The sequence below is a fragment of the Protopterus annectens genome, chromosome 2.part2 (assembly GCF_019279795.1).
Source record: "Protopterus annectens isolate FY-2018-M chromosome 2.part2, PAN1.0, whole genome shotgun sequence".
In the NCBI taxonomy this organism is placed as follows: domain Eukaryota; kingdom Metazoa; phylum Chordata; order Ceratodontiformes; family Protopteridae; genus Protopterus; species Protopterus annectens.
In genome coordinates this window covers 809,391,865-809,411,517 of record NC_056730.1, presented here as the reverse complement: position 1 = coordinate 809,411,517, position 19,653 = coordinate 809,391,865, and the positions used below count along the sequence as shown (strand labels likewise).

At 43.2% G+C, this 19,653-nt stretch overlaps 1 protein-coding gene across 1 annotated transcript in view; it reads right to left on the bottom strand.

Annotated features, from left to right (window-relative positions):
• Positions 1-19,653, bottom strand: part of RASA1 (RAS p21 protein activator 1) — a 3,076,403-nt gene that overhangs the window by 528,490 nt on the left and 2,528,260 nt on the right. The gene's annotated exons all lie outside the window — the stretch shown is intronic.

Below are 19,653 nucleotides of genomic sequence, written 5' to 3'. Positions count from 1 at the left end.
AGTATTGAATAAGTTGCCCCTGCTTCTCTGGCGTGAGGTAGGCCATCTGGGTGTTTGTGTCCAAACTGGCACCCAGGAAAATTATCTTCCGAGAGGGTATTAGCCTTGATTTCTTTTTGCTGACTGTGTATCCCAGAGAGTTCAATAACATTATTACATAAGCCAGATGTTTCAGAAGAATGTGTTTGCTGTCTGCTTGGATCAGGCAGTCATCCAAATAGGGATATATTTGTATCCCTTGAAGTCTGCAGTAGGCAATTACTGATGCCAGGCATTTCGTGAATACTCTGGGCGCAGTAGATAAGCCAAAGGGCAATGCAGAGAATTGATAATGGGTTGAACCTGCAAGAAATCTGAGGTACCTTCTGCAATTTTGTCTGATTGGGACATGCAGGTATGCCTCCTTGAGGTCCAATGTTACCAGCCAAGACTCCTTGCCCAGCATGGGAAGAAGTTGCTGTAGAGTGAGCATCTTGAATTTTGGTACGAGTAGAAATGTGTTTAGGATGGATAGATCCAAAATAGGTCTCCAACCTTTTCCCTTCCTTGGCACCAGAAATAGCCTGGAATAAAAACCTTGACCTTGTTCGTGCATAGGTACCTCTTGAATAGCTTTCATGTTTATAAGATCTGTAATTTGCCTTTGTGCCTCTGCCCTTTGATTGTGTGGCAGGTTTGGCATGCCTCTCATTTTTGGAAGGGTGTGAAAATGGAATTTGTAGCCTCTGTTTATAATGTCCAGGATCCATTTGTCCTTTGTGACAATATGCCAATTTTTTGAAAATAATGCCAGCTTTCCTCCTAAGGGGCTGCCATTTGAGACCTGGTTGGCATGCAAAGGGGAAAGTCATTGGGTTTGCTTTCTGAAAGATTGCGAGTTGTCCTCACCACCTCTTTGTGTAGGAGCTTGCCATTGTCTGCCTCTATACGATCCTTGGGATTGTCCTCTGCCCCTCGGGCGCCTGTATCTGCCTCTTTGGGGTCTGTCTGTGGCAGGAAAGGACCAGTTTTTGGAAGGCCAATTTCTACTACAACGTGGGGGTTGAACCTGTAGAAATTCTTTCACAGTTTGCATCGATTTAGCCTTTTCCTCCATTTTTCTTATTACCTCTTCAGCATTAGCACCAAATAGTACATCCTTTTGAAGAGGGGTGTCTAGTAATTTAGCTTTGACATGAACAGGCAAGGCTTGTTCCTTGAGCCAGGCATGCCTACGTATGACTGATCCTGTAACAGCAGCTCTACATGAGGCCTCTAGAGCATCAAAACCACATTGTAAGGTATGCTTACCCACTTCTTCTGCACTATGCATCAAATCCTGCAACTCCTTCAAGTCTGGTTGTTCAGGTTGTGACATTTTACTTTTCAATTGTGATAACAAAAACTGCTGGTATTTTAGCATATGAAACTGACAGTTTAAGGCCCTCATGGATAAGGTAGCTGAGGTATATACCGTTTTTCCCCACCTTTCTAAGGATCTGGAATCTCTCTCGGAAGGCAATGGATTTTTAGCAATGGAGGCCTTAACTCCCTTGGGGCCCTGTGAGATGGTTTCCGGGTCAGCAGCATGGCTTTTGTATAGAAATTGGTGTGAGTCAGGGACCCTGTAGTACCTGTCAGGCTTAACTGGAGCTGGAGGTAGAGAGTCTGGGTTAAGGCTGGCCTCCGAGTAAACATCATCTAGGATGTCCAAGACAGGAGGTATAGCCAGAGGCCTGTGCTGAGGAAGCAAGACAAATTCCCTGAGCCTTTTCTTGGAATCTGAATAATCTTGGCCTTCCCAGTGGAAGTGTTCCCTTAAGGTATGCAAAGTTTCCCCAAATGAGTAATCCTCAGGGGGGGGATACAGAAGGGATGGACTCCTTCGCATCAAAGTCTTCAAAAGGGGAGTAAGAATGTTCCTGATCATCAGAGTGCTCTGAAATAATGGAGCCTTGATCAGAGGAGGGGGAATCTTCCTCCACTCTAGGCCTTTTGTCCAGAGGGGGCTGAGAACCTCTGATAAGAATAATTAAATCCTCAGCCATTTTAAGCATCTATTTCTTAGGCATGGGGCCTGGACATGGGCCCTGTGTAGCTGGTCTCTTAGAGTGCATGGTTGCTTTAGACTTTGTGAAAGCCTTGATGGAGAAAGAAGAGGAAGGTCTGAAGACACCTTGAGTGGAGGTGGACCTGTCCACATTCTGAGTTTCAACGCCAAGAGTGGCTTCGGTATCTGTAGTCGGGGTGTGGGCTGAGGAGCCTGCGAACTCAGGCACAGGAGACACCGTCAAAGACAGGTCGTCGGTAGTCAGGGGCTGCGTAGGCGCCTCGCTGAGAACCGGAACACGTGTAGTCGGCTTTGGCGTGGTGTTGGTAGAGGCTGCGGACCTCGTGTGTCAGTCCTTGTCTTTGCGTTTTTTAGACAAAACCAGAGTCGGAGTATCCGACGACATAGTATAGTTAAATGCTTTCCCAAAATAATGCTGGGCGAACTCCGCCCGATGGTTAATAGTGCGTTTGTTGAATGTAGCACAAAAGCGACAGACCGAGACATCGTGGTCTGGGCCTAAACAAGGTATACAGAGGGAATGGAAATCCTTATGCGGTATTTGCTTCCCACAAGAAATACAATTATTAACTTTGTCTGACATCGGTCTGAGGCAAGAAAAGTTTCCCCAACGGGGTACTTAGCTTTTTAGAAGACTTCGGTTTCCAAATTTTCATAATCTCAGGAGCTGGCCGACCGGCACTTGCGAACTGCTTCTGCTTCGGGCACCGCGCAGCAAGGAAGACTGAAGAAAATGGTGTTGGCTAGATGTCCTTCAAGAATGCAACTGCAGTCATAACATATGGGTTGTCCTGCCTCAGGCAGCCCTCAGTCGGCCGAATTCCAAAGTCTGGGTCCGGCGTCGGCTGGTGTCGCCTCCTCTCCGACGTCACAACGGCTGGAGTATAAAGGCATTGGCCGACGGCATCTTCTCCAGTCTTTCTTGACGCGCGGTGCCCGAAGCGGAAGCAGTTCGCAAGTGCCGGTCGGTCAGCTCCTGAGTTTTCAGTACCGAAGTCATCTAAAAGCTAAGTACCCCGTTGGGGAACATTTATTCTTGCCTCAGCCGATGTCAGAACAAATTGAGAAAGTTAATAATTGTTTGTCTTGTGGTAAACAAATACCTCATAAGGACTTCCATTCTCTCTGCCTTCCTTGCCTGGGCCCAGACCACGACGTCTCAGCCTGTGCTGCCTGTGCTTGCTTTAATAAGCGCACTCTCAGGCGCCGGGCAGAATTCGCCGAGAACTTCTTCGGTGAATCTTTTGCGTATATCATGCCGTCGGATCAACCGACAACCCAATCTGCTAAAAAACGCAAGGACCGGGACCGACACCCTCGGCCCGCGTCCACTACCGATGCTACTCCTAAACCCTCTGCTAGTGCTCCGGTCCCTTCAGAAGTGATAAATCCACCGCTCCAGGCCGACGACACAGCGTTAACACGACCTTCGGTCTCAGAGATCTCTCCGGTGCCGGTTGTTGATTTTCCTCCGGAAACCGAAGTTCTGGATCTACCCGACACCACTTCTGTGGACAAGGTTACGCCTGCACGTGGGGCTGCTAGGCCCCCTGTATCCATGTCCATCAAGGCCTTTGCACGTGCTAATGCCACCAGTCAGGCCAAGGCCCATCCTAAGCCTGCTACCCAGGCCGCTTCATCTGATAAGCAGATCATGTCTCTGGCTGCAGATCTTATTTCCCTTATCAGGGGGACTCGGCCTCATCCGGACAGGGGTTCTCAGCCACCTGCAGAGAAAAGGCCTAGAACTGAGCAGGCGGACGACCTCTCTTCGGATGAAGCCTCTGGGGATTCTGAGCATTCTGATACCCAAGAAGAATCCTTCCAGGCCTACGAGGACTCTGATGCTGAAGAATCAATTCCCTCTGCCTCCCCTCCAGAGGATTTCTCTTTTGGTGAAGTCCTGCATTCCATGAGGGAACATTTTCAATAGCAGGGTCAGGAATTCTCTGACTCCAGGAAAAGGCTTCGTACCTTCCTCAAGCTTCCCCAGCACAGACCTTTGGCTATTCCACCTGTTATGGATGTTTTGGATGATGTTTTCTCTGACTCCAGTGCTAACCCTGATTCTCTTCCTCCTGCTCCTGTCAAGCCGGACAGATATTATAGGGTCCCTGACACTCACAAGCACCTTTTTAAGGCCCACTCTGTGGATCTAGAAACGATTTCACAGGGCCCTAAGGGAGTGGCTACCTCCTCTGCCAAAAACCCTCTGTCAGCAGACAGAGAAGCAAGGTCCCTGGAGAGATGGGGTAAAAAAGTATATACCTCTACTACCCTAGCCATGAGGTCACTTAACTGCCTTTTCCACATGTTTCAGTACCAAGATTTTCTCCTGGATGATTTACAGAAAAAGTTAGCCTCTCCTGAGCCTATTGATAAAAAGGCATTGCAGGATCATATACATAACACTCAGCAGGTTAATAACCATTTTCTTCAGTGTGGTTATGATGCATTGGAAGCTTCATGTAGGACAGCTATGACTGGGGCTGTGATACGTAGACATGCTTGGTTAAAGGATCAGTCTTTGCCTGACCATGTTAAAGTAAAGTTACTTGATGCACCTCTGGAAAACAGAAGCTGTTTGGTGCTAATGCACAAAATGTACTGAAATCCATAGAGGAAAAAGCAAAGTCAGTACAGACAGTCAAGGATTTCCTTCAGGTTCAGCCACCCAGATTCAGCAGAAACTGGCCCTCAAAGAATTGGTCCTTCCCCGGCTCAGACAAGTTTCAAAGGGGAAAAAGCAGACGTGCCCGAGGTAGAGGGCAATACAGAGGATCTTACAGGGGCCGCCAATGGCAACCTCCAAATCAAAGAAGTGGCGCAGACAGTTCAGCTGCACCACAAGGACAATCACAATGACTTGACTTTCGTACCGCCTACAAAGGTTCAAAGAGAAGCACCTTTGGGTGGAAAATTATCCTTATTCTCTCAAAACTGGCATATCTTAACCAAGGACAACTGGATTTTGGATTTGATAGACAAAGGTTACAGATTCCACTTCCACACATTACCAATAAGACAAGGCATGCCAAACCTGCCACATCATCAAAGGGCAGAGGCGCTCACTCAAGTTTACAAGCTGTTAAGTATAAAAGCAATAGAAAGGGTTCCTCCTCAGGAGCAAGGCCAGGGATTTTATTCAAGGCTGTTCCTTGTTCCAAGAAAAGAAAACAAATGGAGACCCATACTGGACTTGTCAACTCTAAACACTTTTCTCATGGTGCCAAAGTTCAAAATGCTGATGTTGCAGCAACTCCTTCCCATGCTGGGCAAGGGGTCTTGGCTGGTCACTCCGGACCTCAAGGAGGCATACCTGCATGTCCCAATCAGACAAAGCTGCAGAAGATACCTCAGATTTCTTGCAGGGACAGAGCATTATCAATTCTCAGCATTGCCGTTTGGCTTATCTACTGCGCCCAGAGTGTTCACGAAATGCCTGGCATCAGTAGTGGCACACTCCAGACTGCAGGGGATTCAAATATACCCCTACCTGGACAACTGCCTCATACAAGCAGACAACAAACAAACCTTAAAAGAAAATTTGGACTATGTCATGCATCTACTGCAGGCCTTGGGATACACAGTCAACATTCAAAAGTCAAAACTACTGCCATCCCATCAGATTATCTTCCTAGGAGCCAAACTGGACACAGAAAACCAAATGGCCTACCTCACAGAGGAAAAGCAGCAGCATTTACCAGAGTACTTCAAAGGCCTAGCAAAACTCTCCCAGCTGACTGCAAGGAAAATCCTGCAGGCTCTGGGGTTCATGGCATCTTGCATCCTTCTGATACCTTTGGCAAGACTTCATATGAGAAAGCTGCAATGGTATTTAAAAAACTTATGGTCTCAACACAACCAAAGCCTAGAGGACATAATCCCACTTATTCCATGTCTGAAAAAAGAATTCCTATGGTGGGCTCAAGCCAGTCAGCAAAACAAAGGCATGTCTTTCAACAGACCTCAAGCAGGCCAAACGATTACAACAGACGCCTCAGACCATGGATGGGGGGCGCACATGGAGGGCAGATGCATTCAAGGTTTTTGGACGCCAAAGGAAAGGCATTTGCACATAAACCAGTTTTTGGACGCCAAAGGAAAGGCATTTGCACATAAACCAAAAGGAGATGTTGGCAGTGATACATGCAATCGAAACTTTCGAAAAATCACTACAACAAGGGCATTTGCTAATAAGGACAGACAACACCACTGTCCTGTGGTACATAAACAAGCAGGGGGGCACCCATTCTTATCCCCTCTGCAGACTAACAATGCTTCTCTGGGAAAAATCTCTGAGCCTGAAGATACATTTACAATCCCAGTTTGTACCAGGCAAGGACAATGTACTGGCGGACCAGCTGAGCAGAAATTTTGTGGATCCACACGAATGGATGCTGCACCCTCACATTTTCTCTCAACTGACGAAGACATGGGGAAGACCGGACGTAGACCTCTTTGCTTCCCACTTAAATCATCACCTGGAAAAGTTCTGCACAAGGACTCACCATCCTCTAGCCTGGAAAACGGATGCTCTCTCCTTCAGCTGGAATTCTCTAAAAATGTATGCATTCCCTCCTCTGCCCCTGCTGACCAAGGTGATACTGAAGATCAAAGCAGAACAACCAACAGGCATCTTGATAGCTCCGGACTGGCCAAGGCAACACTGGTACCCATTGCTATTGACCATAACTCGGACCAAACCATGGCCTCTGACCCTATGGCCCCTGCTCTTAACACAACACAATTACAGGACTGTACATCAAGACCTGAAAACATTACACCTGACAGCCTGGAGGCTACCATGATTTCTCCACCTAGCTCTCTTTCTAAATCAGTTCAAGAGATCTTGCTGGAAGCACGCAGACCTTCCACCAGAAAAACCTATTCGGCCAAGTGGAAGAGATTCAGCATCTGGAATGCCAACAGGGGTCAGGACACAACATTACCGAGTATACCTCAGATATTAGAATACTTGGCAGAACTATTTCATACTGGACTCTCATACTCTTCAATAAAGATTCATGCCTCAGCAATCTCAGCAAGATACAACTGTGTCCCTCCAGTGTTTTCACATCCTTTGCTATGACAGTTTCTAAGAGGAATAAAGAATATCAAACCTTCCAGAAGACAGCCAATACCTGCATGGGACCTCAATTATGTGTTGGAAAAATTAACTCTTCCTCCATTTGAACCAGCAGCAACTTCAGAAATTCAATTTCTTTCATGAAAGACGGTCTTTTTATTGGCAGTCACATCTGCAAGAAGAGTTTCGGAGATTCAGGCACTCATGGCAGTGCCTCCCTTCATCATTTTTCATCAAGACAGAGTTTCTCTAAGAACAAATCCTACATTCATGCCAAAGGTTATTTCCAGGGTGTCTCTAAATCAAGCTATTCACCTGCCTACATTCTTCCCCAATCCTCAAAACAAGGGGGAAAATCTACTGCATACTTTGGACATACACAGACAACTACGTTACTGCTTGGACAGAACTAAGGCCACCAGAAAGTCTGACCAACGGTTTGTAGCCTATGCTGCTGGAATACAAGGAAAAGCAATCTCCAAACAAACAATTTCAAAATGGATTGGACATTGCATCAGATTCTGCTATTCATTCCATGGAAAAGGTGTGCCTGCCAATATTAGGCCACATTCCACCAGAGCTTTAGCCACTTCCACAGCTTTCCTAAGAGGAGTGGCAACAAAGGACATTCTAGAGGCTGCTACATGGAGCTCCGTGCATACATTTACCAAGCATTACAACCTGCCTTTATACTCCAGATCCCGAGCAGGCTTTGCTTCGGCAGTCCTGCAGGGGATTTTACCTACACCATCCTTATCATAGATCCATCCACCCCCAGCTTGGCTATGGTATTCAACCCATATGTTATGACTGCAGTTGCATTCTTGAAGGACATAGTACAGTTGTGTACCTACCATAAATGTAGATGTCCGATAGATATGCAACTGCAGTCGGATTTTCCCACCCTCCTACCCCTCTGTATCCTTCTTTTTTGGGTCCCTACCCCTTATCCCATTAGCTGGGGGTATTTCCTATGGTGCATCTGTTTATTACTGTTGTGCATGTTTGGATTATTTTTATCCATTTACCAAATTTAGCCTTCCTAGGAGGGCACCTGGCAATTGGGGCAAGAAACACTGAAGAAGATGGCGTCGGCCGATGCCTTTATACTCCAGCCGTTGTGATGTCGGACAGGAGGTGACACCAGCCGACGCCGGACCCAGACTTTGGAATTCGGCCGACCGAGGGCTGCCTGAGGCAGGACAACCCATATGTTATGACTGCAGTTGCATATCTATCGGACATCTACATTTATGGTAGGTACAAAACTGTACTTTCTTTTATACCCCTGTCACACTGATGTCAGGGAAGAAGCGATGACAACCGACGCCAGACCTAGACTTTGGAATTCGGCCGACCGAGGACCCGCCTGACGGCAGGAGAACCCATCTGTTATGACTGCAGCTGTATGCACGATAAACATCCAAGCAAAACACTGATAAGAAAGGCCAGAGGAAAAAAATAAGACAGACACATGCGCACACACAGTCCTTTTCACTAAATGCTGCAATAACAAATACTATGTTGCAGTAGAAAAAAATGTACATCAAGCCACAAGTTATTTAGCTAAATTTATTAAATGGGGAAGAGATCTGATCCAAATGTACTTTTTTCAGACCCTACCTGCAAATAAATACTCAAGGCAAATTACAAACACATGCAATGTCTTCAGGTCATACATAGTGTAACTTGGTGTACGGAAAATGGCCTCAAGCTAAACGCGAAAAACATGCAGCGTAGTAGTAGTGCTCAGCAAAAAAAGTTCCCGCCAGATATGTTACAAATGGTACTCCTCTTCAGATAGACATGGCCATGAGAGGCCCAAGAGCACTTATGTGAGCAACTCTGTCTCATTTGATCATGTATCCACAGTCAGGAAATTCTTCTATCTGGTCCACTTAAATTCTAGGAATACCATCAAGATTGAAAGAAGACATCCCATCCTACCACTGTATCCCTCCCCTTATCAGACCCACCACTGAATACAGTGCCTCCGTTTGGTTATACAAATCCAAGCATATCACTCAAATGGAAAGCTCCCTTTTGAGCAGTCTTACCCTTACAAGGATAGAATTCCACCACCTTCTTGCTCAAACTGTTCTACGGCCCAGCAGTGATCCTGAGGAACACCGAGCTAATCATCCTCCCTTCTGAAATCATAATACCAGTCTTTCCCCTACACTTTCTACATTCTATCCATTTTGACTCGTCTTACTACATAACCATTTATATTATTCACTTCCATTAAAGAAAGTGCCATGGAACGAGGCATACAGTCAAATGTTTGGCCATATCTGTGTACATCACATCAACAGATAACCCAATATTCAAAGTTTCCAAGAGTATAGTACATATACAGCAAATTAATAACACACAGTTGACCTAAACCAAATGCATGTTCACTAATGTCCTGCTTTGAACACTATGACTCAACGTAATCTGAAATAACTCTTTCAAAATATTTCCCAAAATACATGCAAGACTTAAGGGTCTGTAATTCTCAAACCTGGTCTGATACAGAACTTGGGCACTAGAACTGTAACAGCCTCCTTCCAGACACTAGGTACAAACCCAGTCTGCAGAGATATTTGAAACAAATTAAACAAAAAGAACTGTTGCTATGCTTATAATTGACTCCAGAAAAAAAAAGTACCAGCAGGGTTGCAACAGTATGAGATTTTACCTTCTTAAATACCTTCTCAACACATAAAGTAGAGAGGTTTGGGTAAAAATCACCTAAAATAAATGTAATGGTGTCACTCTCTAAAGTCCTAGCCTGCAATCTAAACATATTTTCCAAGAATATTTAGGCCAAAGATGTGTGTTCAGGAACTAAACTGTCACCAATAACAATACTGTATCTTGTCTTATTTTCAATGCCTGTATTGCTACAAATGTTTAAGAAAGCCTTCTTGTTTTTAGAGGTGATGGGCTAAATTAACATCACATGTAAGCCTGTCAGACCTCATATGCTTTCTAAAACTAGTGTTGTCTTTTTATATCCTTTTCTACTTTTTTCTACGATGCTGTCTTTTACACTGAGAATAATCCACCTCTGAGTTTATTACCAGGTTACAAAGCATACAATTGTTTTATTCCACGAAGAAGACATATAGCACTGTGGTTTATTTGAAGCCACAGGCACATACTCCTCTATTAGATGGTATTATGCATCCTTAAAATCTTTCACAGCTAGACTCAACATTTGCTGAACATATTTCACCTACTCACTTCTTTAAATCCAGCATTTCATTAATGTGTATGAAACCAGCCCTATAAAGTTCATCTATTATCACACTACTCCTAAACTTCCCACAGTTTGTCAGTAAAGTATTTCTAGATAATCCAAAGATGATCTGAACCAGAACTAGAAAATTCTGGTTTGATAACATACTCACAGCATACATCTTTTTCAATATTACACCATATTATATCGAAAAACATTAACCTTTTATGTAAATTACCTTACGCACTGAGAATTATCCATATTCTTTACTAAGATTCACACAGTCACCAACAACTCATTTGCTACTGGAGGAATCATTCCAAGACATCTGTGGAATGTTTAGATCAAAATTATATTTAAAAAGGGATGTTAGTTGTTTGTCTTTTCGGCTTTTCGCAGTTAGGGGTCGCCACAGTAGAACTCCGGTCCGCTAATGATTGCCAGTTGATTTTTATGGTGCCCAGTTGCCAGCCCGACGACCAACCTTCAGCGAAGGCACTTCCATTCACGCCTGTCTTTCTGAGGCCTCTCGATCATGGGGAGGACATGCAGACTCCACACAGAAGGCACTCCAGCCGAGAATCAAACAGGAGAACTTCTTGCTGTGAGGCAACAACGCTACCGCTGTACCACCCTGGCTTATTACAAAATTCTGTAATGTACTCCTTATTCTGGTTTGAGGGTATATAAAACAAACAATTTAACCTTCCTCTGTTTACACCCAATGTTTACTGCTACAGTGTCAGAGTTCCCACTATTTAGTAATACATTTCACTCAAATTTATTTTGTACATATAGTGAGATTCCCCCCACCTTCCCTATGATGCTTAACATTATGGTATGCTTTATAACCAGGTAAACCCAGAGGTGGATAATTCACAGAAAAAAAAACAGGTCTCTACCACCATAACATCATAACATTTACCCTTAATTCCTGCTTTAAAAATAAATTTACTGTTAAGATTTCTTGCATTACACTGCCTCTGTTTGCATATATTATTTTATACATGACAAAACCAGAAAGGGACATTAGAATGCTGTGGAAATTTTCAGACAGTTTCAAATCTTCTCAGGATACAAAATTAATGAAGCTAAAAGAAAGGCAATAGCAGTAAATTATGTACCCACATAAGAATTGGTCCAACAATATCCATATTTATGGAGCCATGATAGAATGAAGTATTTAAAAGTATGGATTAGAAATGACTCTGTTGTGACAGGTAAGGATATGTGGGAAGAGACTAAACAGAAGACAACACAAAAATTGAAAAACTGGAAGCTTTGTTATATGGATACTAAGATACAAGCCATTAAAATATTTTTAGTTCCTCTACTCTTATACATAGGTCAGGCACCAAGCAGAGGAGAAGCTGTGGATAGCAATTAAAAAGGAGTTGGACATTATCTGTGAAGGGAAGATGGCAAGAGTCAAGTGGGATCAGCTGATTCTTCAAGCAGAATAAGGCAAACTACGATTAACCAATTTGAGGGGGTATTTTACAGCAACACAGTTAAGGCTCATACTTAGCACAAGCAGAAAACCATAATTCAAAGTGGAAAGGAATGATGATGATACAAGGAGGAAGCTCAAAAAATAAGGAGAAAGAGAGAGAGGGATTTTTGATGCAGACTCTTAAGAAAAACAACAAAAATCATGCACAGTATTATATTCATAAAATAGCAAGGGGTATTATACGAACTAAACCAGCACAAGAATAGAGAAGAGAGATTCTGCCAATAGGGATTACTGTGTTTAGGGATACAGATAACAGGCAAGAGGGGCTGGAATTTATGGGAGAAAACTGGCAAAGGAACCAAGGTATTGGGAGCAAATAACTAGAAAGGGAAAGGTAATAGAATGGGAAGAGGCCACAAATTTATTTGGGCTGCAGGTTAGAGATTGCCTTCCCTTATCAAGGATTGATATCAGAGTATAGGCAAAGAGAAAGAAAGTACAGTTGTGTACACTTAGCATAAATGTAGATGTTCAAGTGTATTTACTGTTGCAGTCATCACATTTGCAGTAGACCTTAGTCGGCCTGATTAACAAAGTCTTGTGTCCTGCGTCGGTTGCTGTACCTTCTTCCGTGACGTCAGGTTGTCAGTGGTATAAAACATGTAGCCAAAGCCATTACATCAATTTTTCTTGTCCCAGATGTCAGGTGCCCCCCCAGATGTCAGGTGCCCCCCTAATGGGAAGCAATTAAATCTATAAATAAACAAGGATATACCTCCAACAAAAAAGCAAACACACCAAAAAGCTTTTGAGCATAGTAAAGGAGAGTAGAGGTATAGCCAAAAGAAGTAAGGGGGCTGGAGGGAGGGTAACCAGGATTGCAACAGTGAATACACTCGAACATCTACATTTATGATAAGTGTACACAACTGTACTATGTTCTTCGTGTTTCACTGTTGCAATCGTCACATTTGGGTATATTCCCAAAGATAAGGATGGGAGGAGGAATTTAGATAGCATTAGGACCAGCTATAAGGCCCTGCAAGACTGCAGTGGCAAAGCCAGCTCTGGATTTAGAGAAAACTGGCAGATGGTAATGCTTGGTGAAAGTATGTACAGAACTCCAGGTAGCAGCTTCTAGAATGTCCCTTGTAGGGACGCCTCTGAGAAAAAGGTGTAGAGGTAGATGTAGCCCTGGTCGAGTGGGATCTAATCCCCTGTGGGATAGGTTTTCCATGGTGCTTGTAGCAGAAATTAATGCAATGGCCCATCCATTTGGAAATGGTTTGCTTTGAAATAACCTTCCCCTCTGCCCCTGCAGCAAATGCCACCAGCGGTTGTTCAGATTTCCTTTGAGGTTTAGTCCTGTCCAAGTAGAATCTAAGTTGTCTGTGCACATCTAAGGAGTGCAGTATCCGTTCTCCTTTGTTCTGTGGATTAGGAAAGAAGGCTGACAAATGAATGGACTGATTAAGGGCCACACTGGATACCACCTTGGGCATGAAAGAGGGATTGGTCCTGAGGGACACCCTGTCCGCATGAAATATGATGAAAGGCTCCACTGCCATAAGGGCTTGTAATTCAGATACCCTTCTTGCTGAAGTGATTGCTAAAAGAAAAGCTGTTTTCCAAGAAAGGAATTTTAAGTCTGCATTAGCAGCTGGCTCGAAAGGAGGAAGAGCGAGTTTCTCCAATACAAAGTTAAGGTCCCAGGCTAGAGTTGGAGCTCTCCTGGGTGGTTGTAAATGTTTGGCCTCTCTGAAGAACTGCTTGAACAGTGGATGAGAGAAGAGGGGAGGTTCTGTGTTATAATGAGCTGAAATGGCTGAGGCGTGAATTTTGATGGAGGAGAAAGAAAAGCCCTTGTGAAGCATCTCAGTTAAGTATTGTAAAATCTTGAGGTAAATTGGGCATTGCTGTGCTCACCCCTTGAGATGGGTTCCAGGCACAGAATCTTTTCCATTTTTCAGCATAAGATTTTTTAGTACTAGGCCTCCTTGCCTATAAAATGATATCCATCACTGGTTTACTTAGGGATGGTAAAGGAGAGATTAGGTAATTAGCCAGGTTGCTAGGTTCAGTGATTGAAGCTGAGGGTGCAGAATCTGGTTCTCCTGCTGGGACAATAGGGTAGGAGTCTGAGGCAGGTGCCATGGGACTAACAGTGACACACTGCGCAAGAGGGGGTACCAGTGTTGGCGTGGTTAGTCTGGTGCAATCAAAATCGTCCTTGGTTTGTCTTGTTTGATCTTTAGTAGTACTTTGGAGAGCAGAGGCAGAGGAGGAAAGGCATAAACGGATAGGTTTTCTAGCTGAAGGACAGAGCATTCACTCTCCAAGCTTGTTTGTGGGAAGTCCTTGTGCAAAATTTGTCCAATTGATAGCTCTGGGGGGAGGCAAACAGGTCTATATCTGGGCTCCCCCGCATTTGCTTGTCAACATGTTGAAAATCCTTGGTTCAAGTTTCCACTCGTGTGGGTCCATGAGGTTTCTGCTTAGTTCATCTGCCAGTGTGTTTAGTTTTTCTGGCAGGAATTCAGCTTGTAGATGCACTTGGTAGTTCAGGGCTGTGTCCCACAATGCCATGGCTAGTCTGCAGAGAGCGTAAGAATGTGTACCCCCCTGCCTGTTTATGTACCATATAACAGTGGTGTTGTCCGTCTTTATCATTACTTGTCCTGGAAAAATGTGGTCCTTGAAGGCTATCAGAGCATTCTGTACAACTAACATTTCTTTTTGATTGACATGCAGGTGCATTTGACTTGGGCTCCATTTGCCCTAAATGCACTTCCCTGCCAGGTGAGCCCCGCATGCATAGTCTGATGCGTCTGTTGTTAGGGTTTGGGTGGCAGGAGGTAGTGTAAATGGTAGTCCCTTGTTTTGATGGAAAGCCTCTGCCCACCAAAGGAACTCCAGGCATAGGCAAGGTATGATAGGAATCATCGCTTCTAGATCCTGAGAATGTTGACATCATAGGCTTTTTAGATACCATTGTAGTTTCCTCATATGCAGTCTTGCATAGGGAATTAGAAGAATGCAGGAGGCCATGAACCCTAAGGCTTGTATTATATGCCTTGCAGATATCAGGGGTTTTGTGCCCACTTGTTTGAAGTAGATTGTCAAATTAATTTGTTTCTCTGGCATTAGTAAAGCCATCTGGGAAGTTGTATTCAAGCTTGCTCCCAGGAATATAATTTGTTGACAGGGTACCAGTTGTGATTTCTTTTCATTTATGGTGTACCCCAGACAAGTTAACACCCTTTGTACAAAGGCCAGATGATTCAAAAGTATGTCCTGGTTTTCTGCCTGAATTAGACAATCATCCACGTATGGGTATATTTGAATATTTCTTTGCCTGCAAAATGCAATGACTGGAGCTATGCACTTTGTGAATACCCTGGGCGCAGTAGATAAGCCAAAGGGCAGTGCAGATAACTGATAGTGCGTGTAGCCTGCTTTGAAGCATAGATATCTTCTGCAAGATTCCCTGATTGGGATGTGCAGGTATGCTTCCTTTAAATCTAGTGTTGCCAACCAGGCATCTTTGCCTAGCATAGGGAGCAACTGGTGAAGAGTCAACATCTTGAATTTTGGAATCACCAAAAAGGTGTTTAGAGTACACAGGTCCAAGATAGGATGCCATGAATTGTCCTTTCTGGGTACCAGGAAAAGTCTTGAGTAGAAACCTTGTCCCTTTTCCTCTTCTGGTACCAACTGAATAGCCCCCATGCTTAAGAGAGAAAGTACTTGCTTTTGGGCCTCTGCCCACTGATTTGGGGTAGATCTGGCCACCCGCTTGGTGTTGGTAACGTGTGGAAGTGAAATCTGTATCCCTGGGACACTATATTTAAAACCCATTTGTCCTGGGTAATGAGTTCCCAGTTCTTTGCATGAAGAGCAATCTTTCCTCCCAAAGGGGCAGTCAGTTGAGAAGTGCTTGGAAGTTTTAGAAAATAAATCATAGAGACAGTTTACCATTGGGGGGTTTATTACTCCCAGATTTGGAAGTGGAGGCTCCCACTGCTTAGTCCAGTGCGTACCCTGGGACTGAAGCCTGGGAGCTCTGCTGGAGCTGGGTTTGGACTGAGAAGGTCTGGATGAGGCAGGAAAGGACCAATTCTTGGAAGGCCAATGCCAGTTTGTATAGATTTAGCTTTTTCCTCCATCTTTTTAAGAACAACTTCTGCCTTGTTGACAAACAGGCGGTCCTGGTTTAAGGGAGCATCCAGTAGTTTCGCTTTAACATGATCTCCTTAAGCCAAGCATGCCTTCTAAGTGCAGACCCAGTTACAACAGCCCTGCAAGATGCCTCTAGTGAATCAAAACCACATTGCAAAGTATATTTTCCAACTTGTTCAGCTGAATGCAGTAAATCTTTATTTTCAGCACAATCAGGAATCAACATCATTTTCTGTTTAAGCAATCCAGTAATATGCTGCTGACACTTTTATGAAACTGGCAGTTTAAAGCCCTAATGGCCACAGTTGCAGAAGTGTATACCTTCTTACCCCATCTATTCAGCACCCTGGAGGCTCTATCAGAGGGGGTAGGACTTTTGGCAGGAATAGCTTTAATGCCCTTGGGTCCCTGTGAAATAGTCTCAGGATCTGCAGTAGGATTTTTAAAAAGGAACTTGTGAGAGTCATGGACCCTGTAATATCTACCAGGTTTTCTGGGAGCAGGAGGTAAAGAGTCAGGGGCCAAGCTAGATTCCGAAAAGGCATCATCAACAATGTCTAGTACAGGAGGTATGGCTTAAAGCCTGTGCTGGGGGAGGAGTAAGAAATCCCTAAGCCTCTTTTTAGAATCAGAGAAATCCTGACTTTCCCAACGAAAATGCTCCCTGAGAGTATGCAAGGTTTCACCAAAATGGTTTTACCAGTTTTTAGCATTGCACACCAAAATAGGTAATGACAAAAGCCTCACCTTGAGTTCACTTATGGACATTTTCCTCAAGAACAATTTTATTAGTTTTGAGGGACAATTATTTAGACAGACCAATGGTGTTGCCATGGGCATTGCTTGTGCACCAACCTCTGCCAATGTCGTTATGGCATTCTGGGAGACCAATGTGTTATTCACTTCAGAATTCAAAAATTCTTGGTGTCTCTATAAACGTTTTATAGATCACATTATAATTGTTTGGGTGGATTCAGTTGACAGACTGGAGATATTTCTTCAATTTCTTAACACTTCCACTGAATTCTTAGTGTTCACCATGACAGTGGATCCTGACCAGGTGAATTTTTAGGATGTTTCCTTGACTTAGAACAGGGAGGATGGTAGGTTTGAATCCAACTTATACAGGAAACCTACCCATTCCAACTCTTATTTACACTTTCAGAGTTGGCACCTCATTCATCAGAAAAAAATCTATCGTCAAGGGTCAGTGCGTGTCAGGCTCGCCAGGATGGTCAGCGATGAGGTTCAGTTCTTGGATGAATGTGTCAAACTGTTTGACATGTTTTGTAGAAGAGGTTACCCACAAGATTTCTTACATGAAATATTTGATGAAGTTAAGAGGAACAGACAGCTTGTTATATTTAAGCCCCTTTTAGGTTTAACTGAAACAACAGTAGTAAGTAATGGAGGGCAAGATGAAGAAAATCTGGGTTATAGTAAGGCTTTGGTGTTGCCTTACAATGGACATTTTAGAGAAATTAAGTTTGTCATTGACAAATTCTGGTCCATTTTCCAACATGACCCAGAGATTGCGAGTAAGCTCAGTGACAGGCCAAACATAGCATACAAAAAAGAAGCTGGTCTCAAAATGATGATCAAAGGGGAGTTTGGGGTGTTCTAATGAAGGGAGAAGGAGTAAATGTGGACACTGCACCCAATGTACAGTGGTGTTGGAGGGTGCAGAGGTGTTCATACATGGTTATGGAATTATTAGGTTCCAAAGGAAATTTAATTGTGACAGTAAGGGGGTGGTGTATGCGGCAGTCTGTAATGACTGTTCCTGTTTTTATGTAGGTAAGACCATTAGGCATTCTAGATACCGGGTCTACTAACACAGTTATGACATTAACAAGAGGGACGAACGTAATCCCTTATTCAGACATGTCAAAACACACCCTACACACACTTTGAAATTTATTGTCATAGAGAGACTGGTCCATGACCCCTGGGGTGGACCCAATGACATTATGTTAGAATTTATGGAGTTAAAGTGGCAACTTAAGAGTCAATGTTGGGCGACACCCAGGACTTAAGAATGTTATCTCTATTTCAAGTTATTTAAAATTGAAATCTATGTTAGCATTGTAATTATTGAATGCTATGATTACTGTGTTCATGTTCTTTATGTTGGTTTTATGGCTTTATTATGCATTTATTTTTTTATGAGCTTGAATACTGTTTTATGGGTATGCATTTTGCTTTAAAAGTTAATCAGGAACATGGGGGCATGTTTTTTTAAGTGTTTTAAAAGTGTTTGGGAACTTTTATACTTTATTCTGAAGAAGTCCAGACACTGTGCGGATGAAAGCGCTAAATCTGTCACTGGAATTAAATTCAGTGTTGTTTGTACCTGGGGTGGCCGTTTCTTCCCAAACTGTAATACACTTTACAGGTTATAAAAAAACACATTCTCTTAGTATGATCTGTTAAACACTTTCTACAGAAAACACTTACCTGTGTTTGTTAATACATAACTAAACATTGCCACTGGAATGACATCACACAGAATTTACTAAAACTTCCTCCACTGACTCACTTATATCTGTAACATAACTAGTAAATTAAGCTTGTGTTACTTCTACCCTCATCTGTTTATCCTCCACTACCTTATCATATATCCTTCACGACTAGTACAGTCTTTTTAAAGACTTTAATATATCAAACATTATACAGCCCCTTAGATAGGATACCAGCATGTTTTTTGTTATACTTAGGTAGCATGTTTCGAATTCTCCTGAGCATAGTCTCTCTCACAATCATCAGGATATACTTTATAATTTTAGGAATACCATCTTGCTGTCCACTGTTAACAAACTTCAGTAAATTCCATCTCATGTGCAACTAAACCTGGACCCTGCCAGAACCCTTCTCTTCTTGCTACTGACCTCTTCACTGTCATCTAGCCCACCTGTAGTACTTTCATCACTGGGCAGACTTTGTGCCCTTAACAAAATAGTCATTACTTACAGCTTTAATTATAACACAAAATTGACTAACTCCCCCATTATCAGAATTCACAGAAACATCCAACATTAGTACATTAATCAGAAAAACATGAGATCTACGACTCCTAGAATTTTCATTCGTTAAATCCTTATCCATGTGTAAACATAACTGTGTATTAGCATCCTGCACAGAAAGTGAGCAATTACACAGGTATTTTTCCTATTACTTTTTATATTTCAGCACACACCACTACATCAGTTTGAACCCATCTGTTTTTTAATATTTTGACCTATGGGAATAAGTGGCCACTAACAACATCAATATATTCCTGAATCTGAATCTCAGTCTTATGCAAAACACAGACAGGAGTAGATCTTGGGTCAATTACGTGATCTTATTCATGAGTTATATTCTGTGCACATTTAACACACCATTTTCTCCTTAAACCAGCCTTCAGTCAGACTGTCTTAACATCTTACAGTATCTGCCATGTTTTAAAAAAAATCTCTATCCAATACATTCTGAAGACAAAAATCATCCATTTCTACCATATTTTAACTCTGCACTACAAGAAAAGTATACTCCCTCACCACTCTAACACTCCTAACATGCAACGATGCACACCTTTGCATCTTCAGAGCAACACGAAACACATATGCTCATCCACTTGATAGGAATTCCTGCCCTAGCTAACCCTGTGAAAG